Raw genomic sequence first — 23,836 nt, 5'->3', positions numbered from 1 at the left:
AGTGATGAAAGAAAAGGTGAATCCTACCATAAACCTACTATCCGATTTATATCTCAGTGAACACATACCAGTGGAGATGCTTCTTTCTTTCGGCCAATTGTCATGTAAGACTACACATGTAGCTTAGAAGATTCCTGGCCATATTGAACTACATTTTATGTGTAATGCTTAGCAACGTGAGACAATTTTTCAAGATTATACTGTCCAAGCAAAGAGTAGGAATTTCCACATAAAGGAAGTTCATGTAAATTACTGTTCGGTATGGACTTTGGTGTAGGTTCTGATTTTTAACTTCTACAAAAGTCTAGAAATCTGGAAGTATCTACCTGGTGATCCTATCTCTAATAGTCATCAGACTATCTAATAAAAACAGTTTCAGAAACCCTGACTACTCTTTACACAGGGAAGGGGTAAAATATGAGTAATCACTAACACTGATGTTTTACTCTTGACACTTTCAAGCATGTGTGATGAACCAGTTACATCATTTCACTGTATGTTAGTAACAATTTAGTAGTAGTTAATAGTAAATTCCCACTTCAACTGAATATCTGGTTCTATTTTTTCTGCGTCCATCTAAATAAAAACCTGGCAAATTAGGGCATTTTACTGAATCATTAACTCTGTGAGTATCTGGTAAAGATTGAATCAAGAAAATTCTGAGTATCAGTATCTTTTTGTCTCTTGCAGCTTGGCCCTGTTTTTTATTTGCTCTGGGTGAAACATCTGCACATTCAGGAGATATATTGACTAACATCACATAAAACTTCAGAAAGGAGAAATACGTTTAGAAACAGAAGCAATTTAATCTCTGTTTTAAGAATATAATATAATTTCAAAAACTGTCTTCAAAGGAGAAAGTTTGTTGTGCTTTGCTGGTCAGATGCTTTGACCATTTTTCATTTCATGCTCTCTGTTGATAGTTCTATGCACCATTTTTTCCATACTTCAGCTTTATTACTTTTCATGTTTACCTGTAGATGAAGGATGAACTTTCAGATTTGAACCTCTTTTTTACTCCCTAAGAAAAATTCTGTACTTATCTCTACATTTAACTGTCCCCTTTCTGTCTTTCATGTAATGTATATCATTTTGAACGCAAGCTGTACTGGGCAACAGTTGGACTGTGCTACGTGAATGGGTAGTAGCTTGTACATTGCAAATTTTTTGCAGTGGTAAAAATCAACAGTAATATAAAAGTAATTATGACAGTGACAATTTCAATAATGAAAGCACAAATCTTTCATTATGGAATGTTTATTTTGGCATTTATATCTACATGAAATCTTACTATTGCTTTGAAGGCCAAAATCAGGATCAAGTGACAGCTACTCATTATCTTGACACTAACATAAAATTGTACTGACATAATGTAAGAATAAGAGGTATCTTGGGGCATACTGAAGCTGAATGGGAAGAAGGGCAGTGCTAAATTAGCTTGTGTTTCATTGATCATAAATAGCCCTTGGTTGTTAAAACCTGGCAAAATTCAGAGGAGGAATAAAGGTTGCATTGCCATGTGATTTTCTGCATTGGACAGGAATATTCAGAATTATGTGCATAAAATCTAAAGATCCTTTTGAAAGCTAGATGTATTTTCAAGGGCCTAATCAAAGTAGAATGACAACAGAGTATGCATTTAAAAGATTGTCATAATTAACATAGTGCTGAACATCAAAAGAGTTATTGGACTTTAAATAGAGGTTAGTTTAATTTAGTGTGAATTTGGTCGTCTTAAATTCAGAGAACTCGTCAGTGAAGATAGGAGTCAGTGTAGTGACCTAAAAAGTATTTATTACCTTTTTGTGGTCCTCATTTTAGTCATGAAGCTTAGACTGGAACGAGTGTCTGTAAAGGAGATATCTACCTCTCTGCTTATAGGAGAAAGTGAGATTCCTCTGCCTACAAATATTGAAATAAATTTTTTATTCCAAATAATCTTACACAAGTTTTTGGGTGATCAGATTTGACCAGACAAATATCACAAATTGTCTTGCCCACAAAACATCCACTGTCTTTAAACCAGTTAAATTATGTAAGCAAAATACTATATGGGCTATGCTTTCATTTTTTCCTACAGTAAATATTGCCTGGACAGAGGGGGATCATATTGTAAACTCATTTATGTAAAATAAAAGTCAGTGAGGTACGTTGCAAAATTCTAAGAAGCCAGTAACACTTCTAATACTTTGTATTATGCCTGAAGCTTTTAAAGTGGATTTGGCAACACTTATTAACTGAATCTTTCACCCATGAACTGGTGAAGATTGTGAAATCTAAGGTAAACTTTTGATTGTGCTGAGTAAGAGCAATTAATAGTGGTGTATCAAGAAAAAACTCTAAATCAGTCGTAATTGGAATGACAGGCAGGACTCTACTCCAACACTTCATTAAACTTCTATTTTTATGGGGATTTCTTCATTTCCACTGGAATGAACAAGTCAGTATGCATGACTTATTCTGCAATGAACTTTGATGAATTTTTCTAAGTACATTAAAATGAGCTGCATCTTCTGTTAATCCAAAGACCCCCCCCGATCCATACATATGGTGATAAACCCTCTGATGCACAGGCAAGAAGGCAGGATAATGGGCATGAAGGACAATCATATATATGTACGTATATAAATATATTTTTTTGCTAGTCAGTAATAACCCTGAACTGCCTACAGCATTCATAGTGCCTCTTAAAAGTCAGGTATTGTATTGAATTTTAAATTCTCTTATGCAGAGCAGGAAAGGAAAAAAAAAAATCAAACACTTTCTGAATTGGGCCCAAATATCCAAGGTTAATTTTCTGAGAAAGCTGCAGCAGCTAGATAAGGCCATCCTCTGCAAATTAGTTTTGCCTGCCTGGATTACAGCTAAATTTATGCAGCTTGCCTTATCCTTTCAGAAGCGCCTCTGAAGTGTCGTAATTAACTGGCACACATAAAGTGAGAAAATTTTCTGCTTGGTGGCAGCCATTCCTCATTTCATCTCAGTTCTAACCCAAATGGAAAGGTAGTTTCTTATTTTTGCTGTCAAAAAACCTCTCACGACCCACCAATATTTTACAAGAAGTCTTTGAAAACAAACATGAAACAGCTTCAGAACAGAGTAAGGGTTTTAAAGAGCACAAATACTGCTGAGGAAGCAAAGTGGTGATTTTGTATAATAGTAAATACAAAACAGCAGATGGAGATTTTGTATATATATAAATATATAAATGTGTGCAGAGGTATACACACACACATTTAATATCTAAAATTTTACAGTTCACTAGAGAATTTCTCTCATTTTTCTTTCTGCTGAGATCTGCATCCAAACTAGAGGTTAGGAAGAAGTAGATGTGATATGATGGTTTCTATTTTAACATAATAGATCTTTCCCAGTGTGTCTGAATTATGTGTGAATTCCTGTGGCTTTTGTTAAGAAAAGTCAAGAGCATATTTAATATTTTTAATGTAATTTCCCTTTCTGCCAACTAGAATATTTTAATATTGTACAAAGAAAATTGTATAATTGAAATAAATCCCCATTTTCTATGTTTGAAGTAGAACTGGCCCACGTATGTAAACTTAGTGCAAACAGTGTAGACTAGAAAAAATTTAAACCCAGACTATGTTAATTCCTTGTCCTTTCTTTATAGATTTTCACTAGTCTTTCTATGATCAAGATTTTCTGCTGTTATAATATTTTATGTCTTGTTCTATGTATTCATATAAATTCCCCATTTTTCCAGTATTTAGTCATTCATAAAGCCTATCAAATAGTTTTTCAACTTTTAACACATTTTTAAAATAAAATTTTAGATAAGTACTTTCTCCTCTCATCCCCCTTTAAATTCTTGTGTTATGGAAACCTGTGGAAGTCAGTGAGAATGGCTGTTTGCTGTCAGTTCTGATGATGAATTGCTAGTGTGCAGTATCCAACAGTGCTTGGATTTTTTCCTCATTTTCCCATTAGAAAAAGTAATTTTTAGGTTTCCTATCAAATCATGATGTTATCCATTTAGAGTGCTTCAGACAGAGTATTCAGTATATTATAAAGCATTGTACACTAAACTACCTCCATTTCAACTAGTCTAGCTTGGTGGAAAGCTGTATTTTTGCTTCCTGAAAATTGGCATTAGAGCTGAGCTGGGAATTTCCTGTAATCTATTTTTACTCAGAAGTTTCAGCTGTGTCAAATATAAAGCTCTTACTCTTCTGGTAAGTAGATCAACAACTATGCTGCAGCGTGTTAGTTGTACAGAGCATACCCCATATAGTAAATCTCCCAACAATTGAGCAATGGCAGCAGGAATCAAAGGGCCAAATTCTGCTTTCAGTTAGAATGAATTAAATCCAGAAGGAAATCCACTGCCTTCAGTGGGATTACTTGGGATTTAAGCTAGAGTAACAGTTAAACAGAATGTGTCCTTTCCTATTTAAACTGTAGTTCTAACAGCTACTTATAGCAGGGATTCATTGGCAGTGAAATGACTGTCAGTGGACTTGCACAAGAAGAGAACATGACATGAGCTCATAGAATTTTCATTTGCTTAATCTTCAAGTGATAAAGTTGAACATTATGACTGTCTTGACCATAGTAAAGTATCTTGCCTACAAGGGCTGCCCTGTGGAGAAGACTGTCACATAAAAACAGGGGAAGCTAAAACAATGCTAAAACCATGTGCAATTGGAAATCTCTTTAAAAGAACTGAGTGAGGCTGAGGACAGCTGGGTCTGAGCAGAATCTACGACTTCATCATCAAAAACCCTGCAAATAGGAGTCTAATTATTCATAAGAATTTACAGGGATTAATTGGTCTTTAACTGGGAAGTCCATCAGAAAACATTGAGAATTAATTTCTATGTACTTCAGGATTAGGAATAATTGTCTGAAGGACAAGTTAGTTATAGGGCCCTAAGAAAAAGAGATGAAAAAGATCTGAGGTTCATCTGTGCTAGCCTTTATCTCACACCCTTGATATCCCAGTAAATTAAGTGAGTAGGTGTCTAAAAGATCTCTCATTACTATGAAAAGCATTTTGAAACCTTTTGAGTCACTAGTAACATACAGTCAAAGTCATTGCACAGAGGCAAGGACTAAATGAAGAAACAGTTTACAGTAGTCAAATTCCTGTTTACCTTCTCACCAATTCACTTGCGGGAGACACCTGTAAAGGAGAACATGTGATTGAACATAAAAATTTGGACATCTGTTGGATGAAAACTCTGCTCCTTTTTGTAGGACACCAGTGTAAATTTACTAAAGTTATTGGATATAATTCAGAAAATTAAGTCTTCTGCATGTTTTGAGTGTTTTTTTTTCCTGTGTTTTTCTTCATTGTCTCTAACTTTATAAATTTATGTTAACTTTCCTTCTCTGCATATATTTTATCTCTCTTATCTTAACTCTTGTCACTTTACATTAACTTTTTTCTTATATTAAAGTGTACATTTTTTTCCTTTTTTTCATTATTTTCATTTATATATTTTCTTTTGCAATTGCCAGCATTATGTCACTGACATGAGATTTATTTTCATGGCACATAGATATGTATGGTAGGATGAAATCAGTACCTTCTCTTAACATGTTCACTTATAGACAGATTTATTGGAAAGTGACTATTTCTCTCTACTGTTTCATTGAAGGAAAATGATGAGTGGGAGCAGTTGGACAATTTATGTTGCTGTTAATCCATTACAGCAAAACATCTTTCCTGCTAATGCATGTGTGCTTTAACAAAAGGCACAGAGAGGGGTAAAATCAGAACGCCTGTGATTACAGCCAGAATCTTGCTAAAACACATAGGAAGGCTCTAGAATGTATAAAAGAGAGTGCGTTAGCTATGCTTTCGTCTTTTATTTTCTGCTACTCTGTTTTATAAATACAGTAAAGACAAACCTGAAAAGCCTTCTAAAATAATACCAGAGCACTGTAGTGTTAGCTGTGGGTTTTATGGAAATTTTTGGTCTCAGTGCATGGTTCAATATCCCATATCTCTAATAGCAGTACTTCTGTAGCAGAAAATTAACTGATTCCTTGTGAATGGTCATTTTCTCATAGTCATAATTATTCTTTTAAGTTGCTACAGTATTTAAACACTCCGCCATATTCTTTAGTAAAACCATTGGACTAGATCATAACAATACAATTATTTGTTTTTAACACCTTCATTTTTAAAATATAACTATGTTTTAAAATGGGTATGTTTCTTTTCTCCACTATGGACCATTTGTATGGACCATATGTAAGTCTTGATAAACATTAAATTAAAGTCCTCTTGCATTCTGTTTCACATCGATACAAAAATTTATAGGATGACCCCTTGGAAATGTGTATTTTATGTAATATGATTATATATGTATATAAAAGGTATCAGATTTAATAATGAGCATCTTTAAAAATACCAAAGTGAAGAAAATGCTGCGTCTTTTTTTTTTTTTTTTTTAGTATATCTCAGTCATCCAGTTACTTATATTGAATTTAAATTAAACCTTAAATGAGGAACTGATGTGTGTATAAAACTAATGAATAAAAATCCTGTTTACCAATTAGTTAAATCCAATTAAAGCTTAAGCTGATAATTGTATAAACCTCTGGTATGAAAAAAGAAAAATTGTGCTCAGAGTTGTTGTTTACAGTATGTGTTGGAAGATATTTTTATTGGGAGCTTGTTACTGTACTGAGACATTGAGTAAAATGCTAATTTGATTATGGTAAATCAGTGATCTTTAAGTCAAGACTAGCAGTTTCCTCTTGTCAAAACTCTGTATTCCAACAAAAGAACATCCACAAATCTAAGGGGAGAATTTCTGTTCAGAAGTCGATATAGTTACATCTGTTATTGGCTAATAACAGATTTCATATTCACTATGAAAAATGTGCTGTTTTCAGAGACTGCAATTTTATGCTAGTTATCCAGAAGGTATCTGTCCTGAAAGGCGGGTCAGAACTGTATAGTTTGATGTGTCATAGTACAGTGCAAATTTCGTATTTCCTCAGCTCTGATTTGATCCTTTCTTACTTCCAGAATTTAACAAAAGAAAATTTCTTTTCTATTTTCACTAGGCACATAGCCCAGGCAGGTAGTGGGCTTTTCATAGAACAAAGTTCCTAAATGGTCATTTACAGACGCAAGATATAGACTCTCAGTTAATGAACATTGAACTGGTTTTGAAGGCTTTTCTGAATTATACAAAATTAACTCAAAAAAGCATATTTTAGTTCTGTTGCTCCACAATATCTTTCAGTCAGCAATAAATAGGCTCTATGGTTAAATTTCATCAGCTTATTTGATATATTTTTAACTAAAAATATTAATTATCCCAGTAATAGAATTATTATAATGGCATTAATATAAAACAGAGAATCAAAGTAGTAAATACAATTATTTCCTATCTGCTGCATCCTCTGTTAATTGAGGATTGATTGAGACTAAAATGAAGTGCATTTTGTTACATCTGCACCATAATCACAGAGCTCCTCCTTTAATTTAAGTACTGAATGGAATAACTGCCTTAGAAATGTTACTCAGAATTACTGCCATTCCTGTATAACAGAGTTCACACAGTCATGGCTTTGCTAATGAAGCAGAACGATGTCACTTTATTAAATGCATAATATTAATACTGATAAAAGAGAAGTTGGGTGAATCAACATAGGATCTTGTAGCACTGTTGCCATTGACTCTTCCTCCTGTGTGATTGCTCTCATTTTCATGACTTAAAGTCCTGTAGACTGGGCTACAGGAACATGAATTAAGCATTGTAGGAAAACTTTTTGCCCAATCTATCAGAAGGATAAGGACAATAGACAGCTGCTGGTGCATTTTGCAGGGATGAGGAAGACAGTTCTTAAAATTCATGGTAGTTCTTCTGAAGAGTCCCTTGGTCCTATAATGTTTTTTCCTTATTTCTCCCTTCTGTGGAGTGTAAGATTTGCTTTACCCCACTAATTTACTGATCAAGACAGCTGATTTGAAGAAGGAATTGCTGGAAGTTGCCAGCTTTGATACATTTGGTGTATAACAAATAAAAAAAAGTAGTCCTCTTTGTCCACTGAAGGTGAGTATAGCTTGCTCTTGTAGGGAGTATAGCTTGCTTTCTTACCTACCCCATCTCCTTTGCCTTTTCACCCTGTCTGGGATTTTTTCCTGTTAGATTTACACTGTTGTCTGCTAAAACCGCTCCTATTCAGCTCTCAGTGCTGGATTGCTTTAGTAACCTGTACATGGCCATCCATGCTTATGACTGCCAGGCACCATCCTGTTCTTCTACCTTCATGGCCTCAACTGTGATCTTGCTCTTTATTTTATGAGTCCCTGCTACTTAGGAAAACTGATTATCAGTATCACAGCTGCCTGACAAAAGATTGGTGTTAAAGAAATTCTGTACCCTGACTGTGGAAAGACAGCTGGGGATAAAATTAGAGGAAACTGGGAAGTTATACTCATATCCTGACAGAAGTTGTAATGGTGCAGAAATTATAGGGCTAAATACAGTTGCTACTCCCCGAGCGGAATGCGATGAGCATTTCTAAAACCCTGTTCCATGAAACCTATTCCACGATGATTCCGCCCACACACAATCTCCAACCTTAAACACATGCTAAGGGGGAATGAAGTGGAGGAAAACTGGTCGGGCACAAGGGTCTCAGCTTTCCTGGGGCACTGACAGACTAACCAAAAGCTAAGGGTTTGAGGAAATTTCCCCTTTTCACATGGCACCTGAATCATGCTCAGAAATATCCATCCAAGGCCTCATTTTATTAGTATTATTTAGACACTATTATTTGGTCCAAGATTTCACTATTAAAATACCAAACAGTTGTCAAACAGCAGTTATCTCTTTTGCCAATTATAAGCTTATACCCTTAACTATCAGGTGATCAGGTGTCCTTTAAATGTGTGTCCTTTTGGTTTTTTTGGTTTTCTTTTGGTTGGAATTTTTGTTTGGTAGTTGTTTTTTGTTTTGTTATATTTTGTTTCGTTTTGTTTTAAAGGAAGGAAGTTAAAACGCACACTAGAACTTTGGAGATTTGTGTTTCTGTTCTAGGTCTTGGGCATGCTGTTTAAGTTCAGATATTCGTCAGCTGTCTGTTTAGCTGTACCTTCTATTGTCATCTATATATTTAGTGCTACACTCCAGGCTTTTTAGATAGTCAGTTGTGCAGAAAATTAGTAGTACAGGGCACCTAGATATTATATCAACAAGAAACATTCACCTATTAAATAAAAAAAAACTTTGTCTGAAAGAAACTTTTTGTTTGTTTGTGGGTTTTCTGTTTGGTTGGGTTTTTTTTTGGTTTTGTTGCTGTGGGGTTTTTTGTGGGTTTTTTTGGTGGTTTTGGTTTTTTGTTTGTTTGTTTGTTTGGGTTTTTTTGTTCTTTTTTTTTTTTTTTTTACTTATATCTATAAAGTACCAAAGTAGATATTCCTCCTAAATCATTTTATTTCAACAGACTAGGTCTCATATGGGATCAATATTTAGACATATGTTCCTCATGCACCAATGACAGGAAAGATTATCAGAGAAAAAAAGTGGAAATAAATAGTTCCTTTATTTTTAAACGTTTATTTTCTTAAGTGTGAAGGATATGAATAAAAGACATGAAAATAAAGAAAAAAACTCAGGAACAATGGCACTTGCTTTCCATATTAGCCAAAGGTATATATGTTTAGTATGCTACTAAAATACAGATATATTAAGCAAAATGTTGTTGCTATAGATATCAGTAACAAAACACTGATATTATAATATTTTGGGTAAATTATCTCCTGGGGTCAAACTTTTGCCCATCATTTATGAACACTGAATGAAAACAGTAAAAACAAAGAAACTTTATCTGGAGTTTTCTTTGGAGTTACATTTTTGAAAGTAGATGAGTTGTTGGATAATTCAGAGAAGCCTTAATGATATTCTGGTGTTTGCAATCCATTTTGATAAATAACTTAAGCTTACAATGGAAACTTTCTAAACCAAAAATATTCCAAGAGAACAGAGGTCCTATTGCTGCATAAAAGCTCTCAAAATTGTTTCTGCAGTGGTCAGGAGTTTAGAACAGCTCCCTGCTGTTCCCTCCCTCCCTCCCTCAGAAGGAACTTGGAAGAGTCTAAAACACCTGGCTGATCATAAGTCCATCTTTTAAATTACATCCTGAGGGTCACAGATCAGATCCTTTTTTTTGGGTCCCTAGGTCTTTGCAATAAGACATTTATGTGTGCAATAGTAGCTAAATTACTATTACAGTTAGCCAAGAGAAATAGACACTTGTAAAACACAGTTCATCTGACCTGTTTCAGATGCCCACAAGAGTACAATATTAATTACACTGAGAAATATTTACCTATAGAGACTTAAAGTAATTCAGATGCAGACATGTACATGGTGAATGTCTACAGTTCAGTGAGATGAATCCTACTAAAGGCTAACGACATAAATCCTACTGGAGATAGTCTTTAAGTTTTGCAATTGTTATCCCATTATCATCTCTAGACTCAGTGTCTAATGGCCAACCCCACTGCTTCAAAAGCATTACACTACTGCTGGATCATTTCTGGCTCTCTAATCCACTGGAACATTCAACATTTGTAAGAGTGAAATGCGCATTGACAGTAAATTTCTAAATTTTTAAAAGAAATACATTTCTCCAAGAAACAGAAAATTAGTAAGAGATTACTATGGGGCCATAGAAAAGTTTTGTTTTGTTTTGTTTTTATTTTTTTCCTCTAAGCACCTGTGAGATATGGATACTGAGAATAATTATTGGGTCAGAACCAACTCAAGTGTGTATGTGTGTGTGGAAAACGGATAAGACAGATCCCACAGAGATGGGTAATGTTGTATTCCACATGTGACTCTCATGGGGTGACAGCAGAGCAGCTGTCAGTCAAAGGTAGCCTGGGAGATATCACCCCCTGGAGCCCCTAACCCAGCCTTAATTTGGCTCACACGCTGGTAGCACTGCCCCTCACCCTTCCTCAGAGATCCAGAATTACCAGTGAGGGGGAAGTTCTGCCTGGGAGGGGTGACCACAGAGGGCCAAAGCACATAAAAACAGCAACATGTTCTCCATTTTTGCTCAAGACCTTCCACCTGGCCACATGAAAGCTGGGCTTCCACAGGACTCTCCGGCAGGATAAATTTTTCTCTTATTTTTCTCTCTTTCTTTACTCCTTTTTCTTCTCTTGATGACCTTTCTTAATATTTTGGGCAAGTTAAAGCTGATGGGTTGGATTTTGCTAAGTTGTTTTGGTTAGCATGTGCTAAGGTAGTTCTTTGTGGAATGCCCTATCTTGGTTGTATGTTACCCTTTTAGCTTTTGAAAAGTTGTTCTATTTTATCCCTTATTTTCTAAAGTTATCACTAAAAGTACCTCCTGAGAAAACATATGCTGCGTCTTCTCTTTATGCTACCTCAAGGTATTAAAGAACTGAGGGCTCTTTTAAATTTCTGGTGGCCGAATTTTTGGAGCCCTGTATATTTTTAACAGTAAAACTCCAGGTTGGGCTTGCAGCTCCAGGGCATGTAATTGAAGAACAAAAATCTGTGGTAGCTCACTTTCTGCAGATTAATACTTCTGCAGTTCAAAATCATGGTTCTTGATGGCACAATGAATACACATATTTCCTTTATAACAAATATTTATTCAGAGGCAAGATGAAATAGTAAAAATGAATCAACAAACTGAGGTTATTCGGTCTTCTTTTACTATAGAGAAAACAAATGATCATCCAAGCAAAAGACCCAGACCTTTAGCTGTTAAGCAAAAGAAGAACTTGCCTTTTATAACTAAGCTACGATGTCACAATCTATTGACGGCAAAATGAATTTGTACCTTTACTGTAAAGTCAAACAGTCATTAGAGGTCTGGAAACCATCAAAAAAGAATAGAAAAATGTTTTCATGATAATAATATTTCTTTTCCACTCTCTCAGTGACTTGATCTAATAAATCTGTACTTAAATAAAACCATTCCACATTTAGAGGGAGCCTGTTATGAAAAGATGGTGTGCAACTAAACTGTATTGCTTTGGTAGCTTTCAAAAAATGCCTCTCTCACATATTTTTTTGCTTTATCTCTGATTTTTCTTTTCTTCCGAAGCCATTAAATGAAAGTCTGAGTTCCAGCTAGCTTAAATGGGACAGTAGAAATTTTCAAAGTACTTTTATAGCAACTTCAGGTCAAGATAAAAAACAAGCCAGCAATTCACTATGTTCAGGGATGTAACAGCTTTTTTACATTTCCCTGATCTATATTTTCATTTCACATTGGGAAAAGAACTATTAGAAAAGGTTTTCAAGGTAATGAATAGGAATTGGGACTTTTATGTCTCACTGTCCTTTGTGCTTCAGAAAATATCTCCTCCAGTGTATTTGAGGCTTGATCTAGCTTCCACTGAGATCAGTGAGTCTCATATTGATTTTTAGGGAGAGCTGGATCAGACCCCTGTTACATTACCCAAATCCTGGCTAGACCAAAATGTGTACGAGCTGACAGTGATCACCTGAAGATGAAATGCTAGCTTTAAAAGCCACTATGCTGTCTCTTCTATGTCAGAAAGCAAAAACAAACAAAAAAAAAAGTATGCATGTGTAGGGGAGAAATAGGGTGCTGCTGGCAGTTCTGAATCTGTACAATTAGTCTTTTGATCATCACTCCACCAGCCAAGAGAAGATATGAAAGCATAGTTAGTGTGTTTCTGCACGTAATGAGATAAGTAGAAGTTTTTAGTTAGCCATTCAGAGCAGACATTTCTACTGACCTCTTGCAGGAAATAGGTTCTTGATGCAATCTCATATTGATCGAGCTGCCAGCCATTAACTGATGGCCAGACTTTGAAGGATATTGCTTTAAGAAACCCTGAGATGCTGTTTCACAATTCCTTGTCATGTGCTTAGACCTGAGCTATCATGAAGGAATAAAAATGATGAAAATTTATGTATATCATACACTTTTCACTTTCTTATTAGGACCAAAGGGAAACAAGTGTGATCAAGATGCTAATGTAAGGTTTTTGTTTTTGAACAGGGAAGGCACTGACTGTGTATTAGGACAAAGAGACACTTATTGTACATTGATCTGCATCTAATCTGTGCTGTTTGTGGACCAGGTTGGCCAGATGTCAGGTCTTATCTCTGGCTATTGACATTTTACATCTTGAGGACCTAGAGGAGTTTTGAAATTGGTCTGAGTGTTCTATATTGAAAACATAAGAAACCCCAGTGAATGTTCTTCTTAGCAGTTCATAAAATTAGAAACTCGAAGAAATAAAAAGGGTGATAATAAAATATGAAAACAGAGTATATATCCCCCAAATATATCTATATATTCACCTTTGCTCCTACTGACCTTAGTGAAAACTTATCAATATAAATTATTTTGGATCTTGGTTGGAAACTGCTTTTAAAGACAAAGTAACAAAGTAACAAATGCTTCTTAGGATAAAAGGAGAAAAATTTTGCCCCATTTTTAATGGAAGAGGGACTAGATCAGAAGTCAGAAATATTAAGAGGTGCTTTCAAGGGCAACTTTTAAGAAATACAGTTTTACCATAGAAGGAGTGCATAGAAAATAAAATATAATTCAAATTCCACTACGATTTCATACAGAGATTTGTAGTAATTCCTAAATGTGTTTAAATTTCCCAAACACTTTTATTTTGTTGAAAGGGTTTAATTTTTGAGACGTAACCCTGGTATATGCCAAGATCTAAGTGCAGTTAGCACAGCAGTGATGGTTACAGAGAATAAAAGCAGAACAAAAAAAAGTTAATCTTAAATTGAAATCAGCTCCTTATTAGCTTTTCAAATTGGTCAAAAGCAAAAATAAAAAAACCCTACTGTGTTTAAAAAAAGGAGTGTTTGTTTGTTTGTTTGTTTGTTTGTTTGTTTGTTTGTTTTTACCCTCACTCTGATTCTCAGACTGGTGTGTTTTATTACTTAAAAATATTTAGAAAGTCTGATTAATATAATAGTGACTTCTCCCAAAATTTATTATCCTTGAAAAATTCTTAAATGGCAGCTTACGATGACTACATTAATTAATTTTTAAAATAAATGCAGAATCTCATTGTATTAGCAGTGATTAATTACCCTTCTGCATATCTTCCAATGAGAAAAAAAGTAGGAAACAGTCACTGAACAGTCCATTAACAGTTATTTAGGCAAAGAGGATCTAGGAGCCACTATATTTGAGGGCAGAACTTTGTGGTAAAAATAAAAGATGAATAAATTTGGGGAACATATTAAATGGTTTGTAGCTGTTTTATGACCCAGACAGAGTCCTGATCCTACAGCCTGTTCAATACAGATAGATACTATATTCATACGGAATAGTTTTCAGCATCAGGTTAAATTTGGAAGACATACGATATACTTACAGTTTGAGCAGGCAGCTCTAATTTGGGCATAGGCCAGAATGAGCAGCAAAGCATAGTATTCTTTTTTGCAAGATGGTGATAGTAAGGAACACCATGCTTTGGTTTGATTAAATAACTTAAAAACTGTTAGAGTAGCAGTTCACAAGTATTAAGAAAAGGCAATTTGTTCCATCCTATCACATGCAGTTTCATTTTAAGTAAGCAGTAATTTTGCATTCTGTATTTTGCAGGGAGCTATCTAGTGATTATATACCACCAGTTAAGATCATCATGGTTATATTTGCTTGCAAGACAGGAAGAACTAATTTTAGCTGTTCCCAGCTAATTTGTAGCTTGTTCTGTTTCACACTTTTACTTTTAAATTAAGAATCTGATCCTAATAATGAGTTTAATAACTTAAAGAGAGGCAGATGCAAATGGAAATTCTGCACCCTTCGTGTAAAGTGAAGTAGTGTTTGGTGGGTGAAACACAAATAATTGCCGAAGTTTCTTTAAGACAGACCCGTAGACAAGCAAGACCACTGGAATGTTACTTTGTCAATGGCCAGGCTGCTCAACATCTCTACATAGCAACATCTCTACAGGTGGTATTAGTGGAAATCACTTTTAGGAAACAGGGTAATATTGCATCTGTTTGGTATCTTTAGATTTCTGAAATAATTCAGGTTTGGAAATGAAGATGACCATTTGACTCGGATGATGAAGGACGCACTGAAACTTGTTGCTGATCCCAAAATTCAGTAGCCTGATTAATTTCTGCTGAGAAATGAATTTGTTAATTACTCATAATTTAGTTTAAGTGCCATTCTCTGCCCACAGTCTCAGACAGTTCCATAAAGTATAATCCTGTGGGCTAAACCTGAAAGCCATCCAGTGCCCTCTGTGGCATGGAGATTCTAAAGCCATTTACTTCCTACTATGCAAGCACTGCAATTATGACAGGGCCATCTGGAGTGCTGAATCTCTTAAGATGCACAATGGAATCTTTCTTTGTTAAAAAAAACCCCAAATCACCATCAACATGAAAAAAGAACTTTAGTATCAGCTTTTGCTCATTAGCTCAAAAGAAAGTGTCAATCAAGGGGCAGGAAATGGATTAATGGATTCAGAAGAAGACAACCTGTTGTCATTCCCATATTCCTCATTTACTGTGAAAGTATTGCTCAGTATTTACTTCATTTCATAACAGTTAAGTGGCATTTGTCACTGTTAGATGTGACAATCTTCTGTTCTGCTCCTCTGTCTCTTTGAACTGTGAGCTCACTTGCTAGTATACCCCAGTTAATCAATTATTTTATGACTTCATTTTATATTTCATTTTTATATTACATTACAAGCAGAGGGAAAAGAGAAGGCAAGCTGGTCCATAAATCAGCTTGGATAACCAGCAGTCAGAGTGCTACAGTATACCCACTGAGATCGTATCCTTGAACCAGAGGCAGAAGAGAAATGTGCTGTGAATTAAAAATAAATAAACCAAAATGAAAAGAAACCCTTCTCAGGAAGAGTGGTTAGTGATGGAGCAGGCATTGCTGTTTGCAGCCAGTCATTTAATTACTGAACCAGGTACAGGACACAATCTGCTCCACTCCCACCCACTCAAGATGTATATGATTCACAGAAATTTTTTATGTGCTATATTTATACAAAATCGAGGGTTGGGTTTTTTTCCCTCTCCTTTTACCTCCAGTTCTTAAACAGAACAGTAGGATTATTAGAATCTCTGTATTTTCTCATCTTCTCAACATTTCTGAAATGACACAATTGGCTGGGGGAAATATATTTTCAGGTGAGAGAATTTAAGGATATAGAAGTGGGCAGGATGCTTTCTCTAACATGTTCTATCTCCAAGTGTTATGAAAAATACTAGGGAATGCTAAGTGAGTCACTGTAGAAGGTGTCAGGAAGGATCAGCAGAGTAGAAAAAAACGTCACATGCAATGGAGATTTCTTAAGAGGAAACTCAACAGACTGCCAAGGATGAGGAAAAGCCTTGGTTGCTGATTCTGTCCAGATTCTTTGCTGCTATACTTCAATTTGTACCTACAAATTTTGTTTGGAGAAGCCTTGCATGGTGATACTATGCAGGGAAAGAAAAATGTTACAAGAAAGAAGTATACTATGATTATATAATATGCCTTACCTGGTGTTATGAAGACTACTGGTTTCAGGTAGGTCAAGATAAAAAGTCAAAAACTCTTCGTGATTTTGAGGACAAAAATTCCAAACAGGTTAAAAATAAAAATAACCTCTATCCAATCACTCCAGTTTCAAATCAATATAATATTAAATATTTTCTTTAAGTAAGGTATTGATCTTCACTCTAATAATTTCCTTAGGGACATATTTTTCTGTATTTCTGTCACACAATTTTTGGCAAATCTATTTATCGAAATATACATTAACAGTCTATGTGATGATGAAGAATATACTCACTGGAGTAAGAAAACATTAATGAGGAAATAATTTTTATTTTTAATTCTCGAAAATATACTCCTATCTGCACAGGTGTAGCTCTGCTGTTCATTAGTCTGTTCTGCCCAGGCTGAAGTAACTCTTCTGTTTCTGCAACTGTATTTAGTAGCCACTTGTCATGCTGTGCTTCCTTGTACTATGCTATGTACACAAGCAGACTAAACTATACAGTCTTTATTGTTGTAAATTCCATACATTCTCAAACTGTGCAACTGTTTGCTGCCATCTTCTACACAGTTCTACTACTATCTGAAATTAGAACTTCACTCTCCTGCTTTTTCTTTGAAGTGTGAGAAAATGTGTTTGTGTCAAAACTAAACCCTTAACTGTTTTTTCACCACTCACAGATGAAGTGACCACAAAGACTTCATGACTATTGTTTCTCCCTGCCTAAGAATGATTCAGTATGAGAGTTTCCCTGAGCTTTTGCTTTTTCTTTTCTGCACAGCAGCAATAATTCACCTTCCATTATATTCTCAAGAAGCTAAGTAGAAGTCATCTACCTTGGCTCTGTATTTCTGTGTGCTCCATCCCTCCCATCATAATAATGACTCTTCATTGATTCTTTCCTAGCTGTTGATATCACATTTCCATTGACAAGGCCCAAACCTAGACACAAGACTCAAGATGTGACCTTCTGAGGGATGACTTGAGGGAAATAATAACTTCCTTCATCTTCCTATTATGCTCTTACTAATTAATGCAGGTCAATATGCTGTTCAGCCTTCGGTGTTGCAACAGCACACTGTGACTTGTGACTTTGTGAGGATGATCAGAACTATGTGGATTTCCCACTGGCTACTCTAGCACTACATGGGGAAGGAGAGGAACACTGTGGTTACCCTAAGTAATTAGGAGAAGTTTGAAAATCAGATCATTCAGAAGTACCTAGAAGCAATATCTCCTGCCCTTGCCATGACCTATGAAAGCTCCAGGCGAACTGCAGTACTTGCAAGACGAAGGAAGTGATGGGAGCCATTTTAATGAGAAACTGTTTAAAGGGCTGAGGCAGTAAACATTTCTGCTTGAAAAGATCAGATAGTACCAATGTCTTACACAGAATAAAAGTGAAGCATTAGAGAAAACTTGCAGGAGGAACTGCTGTGTTAATATCATATTCTTAGACAAAGGATTACAGTATAAAAGCAATGATACACTATGAATTCTTTTAAGTGAATTAATGTAATTAAAATTATTTTAATTTCTTCTAGATGGGTACAATATATTTTCAGAAAGCGCAAGAACTCAGCAGAACATCCACTGCTGATAAGCTGGTTTACTCTTGTAGTTTCACAGAGAAAATTAATCTGACATGTTAGAAGCAGCTCTTGGTGAGATTTTGCTTGTCAAGACTTTAGGCTCATCAGCATGGTGATCTTACGATAGTGTGCATAATAGGTAGATTGCCAGCTAGTCATTTTTTGAGATAAAAGGATTAATATTCACAAAGTGGAAGTGAGTAGACAGATGTCTAATAGAAACTTAATCAAAAGCTATTTGTCCAACCAGTTCTGGCTTTAGTGTATTTAAAAATGAGAGTTTAAGACCTTCTGACCTTAAAGGTATGTGTCCAGAAGCTGCAGGACCAGCTACTCCCCGAGGGAAGTGAGTCTGGGAGCCAAGGGTGACAACAAGGCAATGACAGAGACCTGAAAGTCAAGGGCACAGTCCCATTACACCCAAGTGATGGGAACAGGGCAGGCCTGAGGGAGTCACAGTCAACTGCGAGTTCAGGAAAGGTAGGCAACTCCCCCTGATGTAGGTTGTAGTGCACACAGGATCCTGACATCATGTGCCTAATTCTGCAGAAGAAAATCTAGCGCCATATAGTCTCCAGGAGTTTTTAGGAGACATTTCTGTGTCAAATTGCTTAGAATGTGAGAAAAATTTGCTTTGTGCTGAAAAACTGTAAGAAATAAGATGTTGATGGAGCTGGAAGTAGAAAAGGAGAGTTCGGGTAAATCGTGGATATAACTGTTTTTATTGGAAGGTCAGATGACTCTCTTGTGTAAAATGCAGGAAAGGAGAAGTTTAAATATATTTTTGTATATGAGTTTATTTTGAAAATATGCTTATGCTGAACATTTCTGGAGGCTTGTGGGTTATGGTCTTAGTCCTATATGGTACTGAATAATCTTATGTTCTGGCAATCGGGCTGTATGAAGCTGTTTCCTCCAGCTTAGTCCAGCCTCCTTGGTGCTGTAGCCCAAAAGTCTTTACTTAATTATTACCAATAAAAAAAGGTGAATCCTCTTCCTGCTTCCAATTTGGGAAATAAATTGACCTCCAAACCGCAGAACAAGCAGTTTCTTCTCTTCTTGCAATCTGCTTTGTTCAGATACTTAAAAATGAAACCTATATACAATCAAAGTGCAAGCTGCATTTCACCCATGTCACTTTGTCAGTTCTTCCATCCTCATCTTAGCCAAATGGACTCAGAGATTTATACGGTATACAGACACACAGAAGTAAACAAACATAACACTGATAAAATGTACTCTCTGACTTGCATTGTCTATCAGGCAATTGAATGAGATAAGGACCTGTTCTGTTGTTACACATTGGATACCTCTTACTGCAGAACTAGACCATACTATGTGAGGAAGAACAATCCACCCTCATCCAAGTCATGTGCATCCCTGATCTGCCAATCTAGGAAGACACAGTTTCAGAGGAAAAATATTTCCAGCATAGCTAGCTGGAGAGCTTTAGAGAAAGCAGACTTAAACATGATCATAATTTTGTGCATCAGTTTCAACTCTTCCCAATCTATACACCCATTTACTTTGCAGCCTGATAAAAATACAAGGTATACTATTATTATTGAATAAGGCACTTGTTACCACAGGTGCTGGAACTTGGCAAAAGAGTTCACCAATAAACTTTGGCTGTCAGCAATACAACTGGTGTTGCAAGTAGTCAGAGGAATGCAAACACACAAGGATACAGAATTTGCAAGTGCAGCTGCAAAACAATATGTGGTGAAGGTGTTCTGCATTATAGAATCTCATCAAGACCTACTTCCAGTCTCATTAGCTGTCTCCAGATCCATTAGAGAGCTTGAATGTCATGAACACAAACAATTTGCATAAGAAATGTCCAAGCTATGAGTTGGAAACAAGATTAAAAGAAGAAACAGCTGTGTGTAATTGTCCATCCCCTGTGGAGATTAATATTGCACATTACATGAAAAATCAGATTTTGAAATGAGGTTAACAGAAGAATTAACCAGAAGAGGGAGTGAACAATACCTCCTACGTAGTACCCTGTTCACAGCCTTGCCTTTACTGCCTTTCAAAGGCTACTCTGTCTTGAAAAATCATCCTCGAGAGGACTGCAGGATTTGTTACCTTGCTACATTTAACACATTTGCTAACAACAACAAATTGATTTTTATTTATCTAGCAAAGCAAACCTTGGTCTTTCCCCCTAATATTTAATCCTCTCCAGCAATGTAAATAATGAGAAAGACACTTGCAGATCTGATTAACCTGCAAGTTCCTTTTTAAGCAATGAACAATCAATACCAGTACCAACTCCATTAAACAACCCTTATCACTGCTTGAGTCAGTGAATGCAAGAACACAAGTCTATGCTTATTTTTATTATAAAAACAGTATTTGAATATATTCAACAGTAATTGAATTCTAAAAAAAAAAAAAAAAAGTAAAACAAAGAAACAAAATAATAAAATCCAGATTCTGTAGACTTTAAGAATCTTTATTAGTCCAATCATGCATTGGGTTAGAACTTTTTCCTTCCTGACAACCTAAGGAACATGTTTTGCTCTTAACACTGCACTTATAATGTAAATCACCTTTTTAGAAGTACATCTGTAGAACATGGTGTTCTCACAAAGTGCTGAAATGTCAGCTTTCATCAGATGAAATTCTTCTAATTATCTGCAGAACAGGAGGTGAAAGCATACCATGAAAGCTGATTTATTAATGTTTTAAACCCAATCTGAAAAGCAGTATTTCTAGATAACAGATTATCTCAGTTTTCAAGCTAGTGATTCTTTAACTGGAACTAGCAGCAAGAAACTGTGGATCACTGTAAGCCCTTGAAACTGTTGTGAATTCTTAGTAATCAAAATTTTATTTGTAAATACTATAAGAGCACCACATGAGTGGACTGTTTGTGGGGTTCTTAGAATAGCATTGCAATACATAGTTTAACAACCATTCCTAACATTCCGTTAAACATTGTTTTCTTTAGTTAATTTGGGAAACAAAGTAGGTGAGTTAAGCTGATGTTTACTTTCAGAATGGTAAATAGGAAAAAAGCCTGCAATTTTGGGCTATTCTGGAGTAGATGATACTCTTCTACTCTCTTCTGGGGGGGGAGATATCCAAGAGTTGAAGATTATGTTCCTATAACAACTACATACAGCGTGTTCCTCTGGAAGCAAGCATATTCAGATGACATCCCTTAGAAACTTTGGTAAAGACAGTTACCTTCTTATGATACAGACTAATGATGACTGGGGCATACTCTTTATACCTTTTATCTGCTCATGTTTAGTAAACATGACGTGTCAGCTATGTAGCAGAGATGCACATTAGAATTGGTTGGACATATTTGGATAGAGACTCAGTGTATTCACTTATTTGAACTTATGCTACTAGCAGGAACATAGTAGGTATGACTGAGATGTACAGACTATGGTGAATTTTAGGAAGTAATAGAACTTTGCATTAAAGTGCCAATATCCACTTTTCTTTGGGCTATAATGGGTAGACCATATTTTCTTTTAGGATTTAGTTTCATTCTGTAGAATAAATTTAATCTTATTCCTTTAGCATATAAACAAATAAGAGGTTAAATATGCTAGTTTGGTCTGATTCTTCTACATCATATGGGCTCATGTCTGTTCAGTTGTCTGCCCACTTTCTATATATCTGAGTGCAAGCATGAAAGCCTTATACTCTTTAGGTCTAGGACAGGAAGTGAATTGCAAAGGTGAAGACATCTAGTCAGTAAATATTCTCTGTCAAGCCTCTTTCTCTTAAATCTAACTCAGTTCTTATTAATCCTACTCCTTTCAACTACATTGTATTGATTCCTACCCCTTATACATCTTTATGCTTTAGGATCTGCATCAGTCATTCTCTATCTACCTTTTGAGAGAGCTCTCTGTGATTGCTGTGCAAAGAACACTGAGCCTTATCCATATTTTCTAAAGAAATGATTTAAAAATTACACCAAAAGATCTGCTTTTTGTCTCAATTAACAGTCCATTGGTCTATAGTAGTATAACACATTGTAAGATAGAACATACTAGGAGTTAAGCAGCAAGATGTAGTAATGATATTAATTCATAGATGGTGAAACTGGGATTAATTCAATTTGACTGCTTAGGCAATCCTTCAGAAGGTTACTAAAAGGATTAAATGTTTTTAAATAATTTTATCTTCATCACTCCCAAGAATGATGTAAGCACTTGGCCACTTGTTGCCTCTGAAACTAAGTTTAAAGGATTAGGCAGTAGGGGGATATTTTCATAAACAAGTTGAACTGAAAGAAGAAAAGCATACTCAACTTCATATAAACCATGCAAATTTTAGTGATTATACAAAACAGTCTATGTCTCTCAACATTCAGTGGCTGTGTCTTTGGTTGTGAATTACTGGTTGCAACAATCTTCATCCCTGACCCCAGACAGAAAGCTGTGAAGCAATGTATATTGATTTAAATTAAATCCTTTCAGCAATTTGAATCAGAACTGTTCTGCTTTTCTGGTAATGAATACAAGGAGATTTTGGAAAAGGAGTTACAGCTTCTGCTTGATTGAATATTCAGGGGAGCAACAAAAATGCCCTTACACAAGGGACAAACTCATCTTCAGGTTAGTCCCTGTAAACTGCAGTTAAATTGAAAGTTTAAAATCAGTCTTGCATGGTTTGAGGTTTTTGATCATTGTTAGGTGCTCAGAGAAAGCAAACAGAAAAAATTAGGAAAATTTTTTCCCACTGTGACTCTTTGAATTGTCTGCACAGACATAGATAATGTCCATTTTGGTGGGCATGCTAAAAGGCTTTAGACTCAGAGAAGACACCTGTGCACAATGTGTGTGCAAAAACGAAACCTTGATATAGCTCTGTCCCTAAGGTTTCCTCTGCTCCTGTTCAAAGATCTATCTACTGTTGATACAAGGGTAGCCCCATGGCCATTTTCAGACAGAAGTTCTGGTCTGCAGCTGTGACTGAGGAATGATATGAGGAACCCTGAGTCCTGGAAACCTGGTATTTCCAGACTCAAGGCCATGAAGCTGTGAAAGATTTGATCACCGAATCACAGGAATACAGAATAAGCTGAGTTGAAAGGGGCCCACAAGGACCAGTGAGTCCAGTTCCTGGCCTTGCACAGGGTCATCCCCAAGAGTCACACCATGTGCCTGAGAGTATCATCCAAATCTTCTTGAGCTTTGTCAGGCTTGGTGATGTGACCACATCCTTGGAGAGCCTGTTCCAATGCCCAATCACCCTCTGAATAAAGAATCTTTTTCTAATATCTGACTTAAACCTCCCCTGACACAACTTCAGTCAAAACCAAATTAATAGGTCTGTAGTCTTGCATAGAATTTTAAATCTAGACACCTTGAGATGAATTCAGTATAATCTGTTTAGGTGGGTTCACACTCAGTTTAGCTCACCTAGAAAGTACCTTTTCGTGTTTCCAAAATCCTGCTTTTGTTCCACTTGCATAAGTGGTTAGTTGGGAAAGGAAGCAAAACAACAAGAAAGAAAAACTAATTTTCCATTCCTTGGGCCTGTTTGGAAATAAGAAACAAATCTGTATTAATTTCTAAACAAATAAAAACATCTACTCCCTGAAAAATTTAGCTCACATTCACATAAAGAATATTCACCTACATATAACTGGTTTTCTGAGCATCCACCAAACTTTTTTCTCTCCTCTTATAATCAGAGAGATGCTTTGAAAGTCTCTGACGGGTGAGATCAGCCTGGAGATAATAATTGTGTCGGTCTGCAGCACCAACTGGGA

General features: G+C 35.8%; 1 long non-coding RNA gene across 1 annotated transcript; it reads right to left on the bottom strand.

Annotated features, from left to right (window-relative positions):
• Positions 1-5,594: 5,594 nt before the first annotated feature.
• Positions 5,595-23,278, bottom strand: LOC114073299. Its single transcript, XR_003574306.1, has 3 exons — positions 23,135-23,278; positions 9,190-9,195; positions 5,595-5,607 (listed from the first exon to the last, which is right to left on the bottom strand). It is a non-coding gene; the product is annotated as an uncharacterized LOC114073299 (long non-coding RNA).
• Positions 23,279-23,836: the final 558 nt, after the last annotated feature.

This window comes from Empidonax traillii, unplaced genomic scaffold (genome assembly GCF_003031625.1).
Source record: "Empidonax traillii isolate 1590-97213 ecotype Southwest subspecies unplaced genomic scaffold, ASM303162v1 scaffold30:size3273891, whole genome shotgun sequence".
NCBI classification, from domain to species: Eukaryota; Metazoa; Chordata; class Aves; order Passeriformes; family Tyrannidae; genus Empidonax; species Empidonax traillii.
The sequence above is the reverse complement of the archived record's forward strand: the minus strand, read 5'-3'. Positions and strand labels throughout refer to the sequence as shown.